The 8,201-nt window shown below is 44.0% G+C and overlaps 1 pseudogene; it reads left to right on the top strand.

Moving 5' to 3' along the window:
- Nucleotides 1–8,201, top strand: part of LOC133060519 (zinc finger CCHC-type and RNA-binding motif-containing protein 1-like) — a 33,692-nt pseudogene continuing 25,491 nt past the window's right edge.

Here is an 8,201-nt window from a genome sequence, read left to right as displayed (position 1 = left end):
ATGCAGTCCAGCACACAGACGGCTCACAGAGCAATCGACCACAAAAGGCCAGACGGCTCACAGAGCAATCGACCACAAAAGGCCAGGTCCAGTCCCTCTGCAGGGATCAGTCATTGGCTGGGAGCTGCCTGGGAAGAGGGTGGTTTCAAACATTGTGGCAGATGCTCGGGTGTTGCAACTAGAGGGTCAGCTCATTGCACTCCTCACAGATGAAAGGTGATCTTCTACAAATGAGGTCCAAGCAGAGCTTCCACGACTGCCACATTCACTATTATTCTATTTTAAAAAGTCATTTCTTTAAAAAAAATTTTTTTGTAGCCACCACATAAAGACTAAAGAAGAGAAAATAGGTCTCCTTTATTTTCTGCTAAATCAAAGAGCTATAAAAGAAAATGCCAACTTGACTACATAACATCTTATAATTTCTGTAACTCCAAAAGAATAATGAACAGAATTCAAAGCAAGCAACCAAGCTAGGAAAAATATTTGAGATAAATATGACAGACAAATTAATAGGCTTTACCTGGACAGAATGAATAAAAATTGATTTTAAAAAAAGCAAAGACATTTGAACCCCAATAAAGACAACAGGTTAAAGATATAATTAGACAATTCACAAAAAAAAGGTATAAAACAAATAGAATTGGAATATTTTCAACCTCACTAGCATTTAAAAACAAGTAATTTTAAGCACTATTTTTTTAACCTAAGAAATTAACAAAGGCTTAAAAATTATATTACTCAATACTTGTAAGAGTATACTGAAATAAGTTATACATTTCCAGATATGGTATAACTTGGTAATTATTTTGGACTTTTTACTTTCCCTTCAAAGAATATATGCTGAGGAAATAGAAAAAAAGTTTTAGGCACAAAAAGGTTATTCTAGTCAGGATTCTTGATTATGAGAAACTCAACTCAAGCAGCTTAAGCCAAAAAGAGAAAATTACATGTTCATATAAACAAACCATCAAACCATGGAAAGTAGGGTTTAGAGCAGGCCTGGGGGTAGACTTGATGCAGGAACTCCACGGCAAGTCATGCCCGGGCTTTCTCTCTCTCTCTCTTTCACACACACACACACACACACACACACACACACACACACACACACACACACACACACACACACACACACGCCCCATACCCCCCAGCATCTGATGTGTGTTGGCCTCATTCTCGCAGCCCTGGGAGAAAAACAAAACAAACACAATGGTATGTTCATTATTAGGTACTGAAAGATTGTTTTTCTCCTCAGTAACCAGAGTGTTTAAAAGGAGTTCAGGTGCAGTATGATGGAGAACAACGCAGCCCCAGACTTGGGGTCACCTCCTTACAGCTTGTGACTCGAAGGGAGTGAGACTCTGCTCTACTCAGCCCGGGTCACAGGTCTATGGCTGAGTCAGTTCCTGGCCAGCCTGGCCCTGTCGGAGCTCCCTCAGGGGCCCCCTCCAGCCAGCCTCATTTCGGATCCTTACCGTCTCTCACCTGGACTGTTTGTTTGCTGCAACAGCTCTCACACTTTCCATGACAACCCCTACCACGCCCCCACATACCACACCCACCCCAGTTCATCCACCCTGCGCACTCTGAGCAGGGTTAGCTTCTTTTCCTAAAACACAGATCGGGCTGGGTCATTCTCTTGCATCAGCTTTTCACCGTCTCCCACTGCTCTTGGGATGAAGTCTGTACTCTTTGCTCATCCCGTAAGTCTACAGGGTCATTCAACAATCTCCCCTCTCACTGCTGTCCTTGACTGACATGGTCCGGGACTACACCCTGCCCTGTCCCCAGAGCCTCTGTTCTTGTACACGCCTGTTTCACACACCAGTGCTTACAACCAGTTCTAGAGTGTGACCAGCCCTGAGCAAGTCCAGCCAAGGCTGCATGTCGCTGTTCCACACCAGGGGGCCTTGGCTTCAGGCCTTGGGGCTTCTCTAACCTCATGAAGTAGGATATCCATGAGAACCTACTATTAACTTAATTGAACAAGAAGGCCACTAAAATGGCATTAATGCCAAGGTGGCCTACTAAGCAAACCAAAATCTAAGCTTGTAAAAGCCCAAGGTCACAAAATCCAAACCTAAGTACAACCAATCACGAACAGCCAACCAGGCTTTAAGTTATAGCCAATCAAGTAATCTCCTTGCTTTTTTCCTGCATCTTCTCTGTAAAGCATCTCTCTTCAGTTCCAGCTCCAGTTCTACTCCCAGCAGAGTGCTCCTAACTACCTCTGGTATGGTGCTGCCAGATTCCAATCAATTTTTCCACAGATAAACTCCTAAAAACCTTTAAATGCCTCAGTTTATCTTTTAATACTGCTCAGTTTTCAGGCAGGCAGCAGCCGAAGGCCCAGAAGAACTGAATCCTGTGAGGCCATACTTGAGCAGGAGAAACTGGGGCCAGCAATAAATGCTTTCCCTGCTCATTTCACCAGAGGACAGTTTTTTTTTTTTTTTTTAATTGTACTGGTTTTTTCATATATTGACATGAATCAGCCATGGATTTACATGTGTTCCCCTTCCCGATGCCCCCTCCCGCCTCCCTCTCCATCCCATCCCTCTGGGTCTTCCCAGTGCACCAGCCCTGAGCACTTGTCCCCAGAGGACAATTTTAAGACATCTTATAAAGCTCCCCAGAAGGCCACACAGGATGGAGCACAGGCATCCACACCGGTGCCAGACTCAGTGGCCACACACCTGTGGCAGCTGCTGCTTCCCCGTTTCCCTTCCCCCGGGATCACATACCTAAATAATCTACCTGAACTCAAACCTTTCCCTCAGGATCTGGTTTGGGAGAACTCAGGCTAGGACACTAAGCCATATCCAAGCCAACAACTTTCTGAAAAGTCATAATCTGGCCAAATCAGGAGAAAAGATCCAAAGCCTGAGAAAAGAAGAAAGACTATTAAATGAAACAACTTCCTTATTCCAATATCTAATTCTAACTCAAATAGAACTGTGCTGTGTCTACTTAGTCACTCAGTCATGTCCAGCTCTTTGCAACCCCATGGACTGCACCCACCAGGCTCCTCTGTCCATAGGGATTCTCCAGGCAAGAATACTGGAGTAGAATACCATGCCCTCCTCCAAGGGATCTCCCCAACCCAAGGATCGAACTGGGAACCAAATAAGCCCAAACTCAGAGCAGTTTGACACTCAATGCAACAGTCCAGCAACCAAACTAATGTAAATATTAATAAAATCATTATCATCCCTCTCAGAAAGCATCAAGTATAGGGAAGTGTATTTTTAATACATGTATTTTAAAATGTCTTCTCTGGATGGCTAACAAACACATGAAAAGATGCTCAACGTCACTCATTATCAGAGAAATGCAAATCAAAACCACAATGAGGTACCATTACACGCCAGTCAGGATGGCACTATCCGAAAGTCTACAAGCAATAAATGCTGGAGAGGGTGTGGAGAAAAGGGAACCCTCTTACACTGTTGGTGGGAATGCAAACTAGTACAGCCGCTATGGAAAACAGTGTGGAGATTTCTTTAAAAACTGGAAATAGAACTGCCATATGACCCAGCAATCCCACTCCTGGGCATACACACCAAGGAAACCAGATCTGAAAGAGACACGTGCACCCCAATGTTCATCGCAGCACTGTTTATAATAGCCAGGACATGGAAGCAACCTAGATGCCCATCAGCAGATGAATGGATAAGGAAGCTGTGGTACATATACACCATGGAATATTACTCAGCCGTTAAAAAGAATTCATTTGAATCAGTTCTAATGAGATGGATGAAACTGGAGCCCACTATACAGAGTGAAGTAAGCCAGAAAGATAAAGACCAATACAGTATACTAACGCATATATATGGAATTTAGAAAGATGGTAACAATAACCCTATATGCAAAACAGAAAAAGAGACACAGATGTACAGAACAGACTTTTGGACTCTGTGGGAGAAGGCGAGGGTGGGATGTTTCGAGAGAACAGCATCGAAACATGTATATTATCAAGGGTGAAACAGATCACCAGCCCAGGTGGGATGCATGAGACAAGTGCTTGGGGCTGGTCCACTGGGAAGACCCAGAGGGATCGGGTGGAGAGGGAGGTGGGATGGGGGATCGGGATGGGGAATAAATATAAATCCATGGCTGATTCATGTCAGTGTATGGCAAAAACCACTACAATATTGTAAAGTAATTAGCTTCCACCTAATAAATATAAATGGAAAAAAAATAAATAAAATAAAATGTCTTCTCTGTCACCTCCACCACTTTCAGTGTCCTCTATATGGGAAGGAACTGCCCATCAAATCCATATTCTCTCTTCTGGCCTTCAACCATCAGTTACAAAACTCCTTATAGAATGTCAAAGTCCTCCTAGTTCTAGATTTTCTTCTCTTTTCTTTTCACCCTTTTATCTTCTCTCATTTTTTCTCTTGTGAGTAATTTTGGCCTTTTTCTATGAAGATACCCCAACGCATCTCTTCTATGGTCTGTTTTCTACTGTTGTCCCAGTTCTGCATCACAGAGCCCAGAAACCAGCCTAGCAAAGACAGAATCCTCTTCAACTCTCAGAGAAAAGGAGAGGTGGGAGTTACTAGACTCAGAATTCTTTTTAGCGGGTAAAAGAGGCTGTGAACACTCCACTTAAATACATTTATTCCTAGTCACACAATACTTACTCTAAACACAAAGGCAAATGCATCTCAAGATTTCTCATTCCTCTACAAGGAAAAAAAGAAAAGATGTGAATAACATTTAAAGACTGATATTAACCCAGGAGTTCTCATAGTCCGTGTACTATCTAGCTACCTCTACTTTTGAAGTATGTATTATACAACATTTTTTATATTTGTTTAATCCTTAACATATCCTGTAACTGAGAAATTGTCTGGTGTTTTAGATATTCCCAGAATTTCTGGAAGTAGTGACTATCTTCTGCAGCAATATTCTAAGTGTTTTCAGTGGGAGTGAGGGGAAAATGACCTGGATCACAGTGCTATGAGCACTGGAAATTAGATTAAATCACACGTTGTTTGGTGATCCATGAGCCACAGGAGCTCATAGCATCAAGGAGATATGATTGTTGAACACTTTCAACTCATCTCCAGAGCCTAACCTGACATGCAGGTGAGCTGGGTGCGTCCCCAGATTAGGGTGTAAAACCACGCAGGAGAGACATCGCCAGCGTCTGTATCCATATCTCTGCCTTTCCCAAGGCTCTTTCTTTGGATGGGTTAATATGTTTGTGTGGGGTAGGGGTGGTCAGGCTTGGGCATCATTTCCACAAAGTGCCTCGAGTAGAGGAGGTAACTTGTTGAACCAAAAGATACAGTAATGGGGTCGAAGAAAGACAGCATCATTTGCCTTTATGCTTGAACCCCAATCCAGTCCACACTGCCTGAGTACAATGAAAGGATAATTTAATAAACCCTGGTGGCTCAGACGGTAAAGCATCTCCCTGCAATGCGGGAGACCTAGTTTCGATCCCTGGGTTGGGAAGAGCCTCTGGAGAAGGAAATGGCAACCCACTCCAGTACTCTTGCCTGGAAAATCCCATGGACGGAGGATCGTGGCAGGCTACAGTCCATGGGATCGCAAAGAGTCGGACACGACTGGGCAACATCACTTTACTGGGTAATTATCTAGGGCAGCATAATTATATTGTATTATGTGTTGTATGCGGAGAAGGCAATGGCGACCCACTCCAGTGCTCTTGCCTGGAAAATCCCATGGACGGAGGAGCCTGGTAGGCTACAGTCCGTGGGGTCACCAAGAGTCGGACACAACTGAGCGACTTCACTTTCACATTTCACTTTTCATTTACTGGAGAAGGAAATGGCAACCCACTCCAGTGTTCTTGCCTGGAGAATCCCAGGGACGGGGGAGCCTGGTGGGCTGCCGTCTGTGGGGTCGCACAGAGTCGGACACGACTGACGTGACTTAGCAGCAGCAGCAGCATGCATTGTATGTGTTAAAGTAATTGTCTGAATGTAAACATTCAAAATAGCACAGTTTTTCTAAGTCATTTTGCATTTCTTCATTTATTTTAATAAGTGGGAATAACAGAGGCCTCATAGGCCTCTGAAATTGTGAGCAGTCCTGGGTCAAGTAGCTCTTGTCTGAACATTATGCCTCTGGAGATGGACTTTGCAGTTCTCTACACCATTAACTAGTTAACAAGTTGTTAACCACGTTAACAACTAAGTCATGTTAACTACTTAACAAATGAGAGAAAATAAAACAACTGCTCCCGGAATGTTTACTGTTTGTATGGAAAAATAGAACGTAGTTCTTACCCTCAAGGTTACATGCCAGAGAGGCGGAAGGCCAGCAGTCACGGAATTGCGTCACTAGTCTAAAACTGTACTCTCGTGGGAGCTCTCTGGTGGCACAGTGGTTAGGATTCCAGGCTCTCGTTGCTGTGGCCTGGGTTCAGTCCCTGGTGGGGGAACTGAGATCCCGCAAGCCAGATAGCACAGCCGAAAAAAATTACACTTGTGATAAGTCGCAGTAGGGGAATTTGACCTTCCTTGGTGGGAATCAGAAAAGTGTTTGTGAGGAAAGGACAGAGGTTAGACAGATTTCTCAGAAGGGAACAGAAATAAAGTGGGGGAAAGTGGCAGGGCCAGGGAAGACAGTCCCAAGCAGGGGGAAGAGGGTGTTCAAAGGACCTGTGGCGAGAGGGAACCGCACAGATTTGAGACTTTGAAAGATGGCCTGAGCCTCTGAGACAGACAGCCAGAGCTAACGGGGGCCAGATGAGGCGAGCTGAAGATCACTTTGAACCTCCAGGCTTTTTTTTTTCTTTCTTTCTTTTCAGGGGAATCATCTCACTGCTACTCACACACGCCACGTTCATGTCCCACCCCACTGCATATCCAAATTCCAGTCTTCTTCAGAGCTCAACGTGAGCCTGAGCTCTCTAGAGTAAACCACACCAATCTGCCACACTGACTGCCCTTAAAGCGTAACTTTCTCATTGTGCTTCGGATTTTGAACAGCAGTGAAACAGAGGGAGCAAACCCATAACTGCGGAAAGTGTTGTCAAAGAAATAGCATTCAAGCCATAATATTAAAATGTGTTTAGAGAAGTAGACATAAAGAAGGAAACATGCCCACACAGGAATTTTTAAAAGTTTTCCCAGATTGGGGGAATTTTCACTTATTCAGAGCAACAGCTTTGAGTTATTAGGGGACTTTTCACATACAAATATTACAGTGCATGCCAGGGGATGTGGTGTAAAAATGAATTATGAAGAGCCAAAATTTGGCTCTTTTAGAAGACTTTTTAAAAAAATAGACAAAACTCTGGAAGCTGGTAAAGCAATCAAACAAGAAAGCATAAATAGACAATATCAGGAGTAACAAGGGAACATTATTATAAATACAAAGATTTTTAAAAATAAGAGACTAGTGACAACACCTTGTTGGCAATAAACTGAAAACAGACTAGGGGAACAACTGACTAGAAGAATATATCTCATCAAAATTAATTCAGTAAGAAAGTAAGTAAATTAGGGAATATATAACTGGGATTAGGCAGAGATGGTAGACTTCATCTCAAATAATTCAGGGCCGTGCATGCGTGCTAAGTCACCTGAGTCGTGTCTGACTCTTTGCGACCCCAACGACTATAGCCTGCCAGGCTCCTCTGTCCATGGGATTATCCAGGCAAGAATACTGGAGTGGGTTGCCATGCCCTCCTCCAGGGGATCTTCCCAACCCGGGGATCAAACCCGCACCTTCTGCACTGCCTGCACGGCAGGCAGATTCTTTACCGCTAAGCCACCAGGGAAGCCCCAGTTCAGTGCCAGTTGATAGCAAATGACAGAAAAGGCATTCAGGAATACCCCTAGCAGCAAGGGCTTTCCTGGTGGCCCAGCTGGTAAAGAATCTGCCTGCAATGCGGGAGACCTGGGTTCGACCCCTGGGTTGGTAAGATCCCCTGGAGAAGGGGAAAGCTGCCCACTCCAGTATTCTAGCCTGGAGAATGCCATAGACTGTACAGTCCTCAGGGTTGCAAAGAGTTGGACATGACTGAGTGGCTTTCACTTTTCTTTCCTAGCAGCAAAATGGTCTTTTCCCCTCTGATTCTACCAATTGCTCATCCGTAATGTATAAACAGAATGTTTAATAACTGAGATTATGAGACCGAGGGAGAATTTCTTCTTACACTGATATCTTGGCTTGCATGTTTTCCTGAAATTGCCGCCAGTGACACTAACATT

Source organism: Dama dama, chromosome 8 (genome assembly GCF_033118175.1).
Source record: "Dama dama isolate Ldn47 chromosome 8, ASM3311817v1, whole genome shotgun sequence".
Taxonomy (NCBI): Eukaryota; Metazoa; Chordata; class Mammalia; order Artiodactyla; family Cervidae; genus Dama; species Dama dama.
The sequence above is the reverse complement of the archived record's forward strand: the minus strand, read 5'-3'. Positions and strand labels throughout refer to the sequence as shown.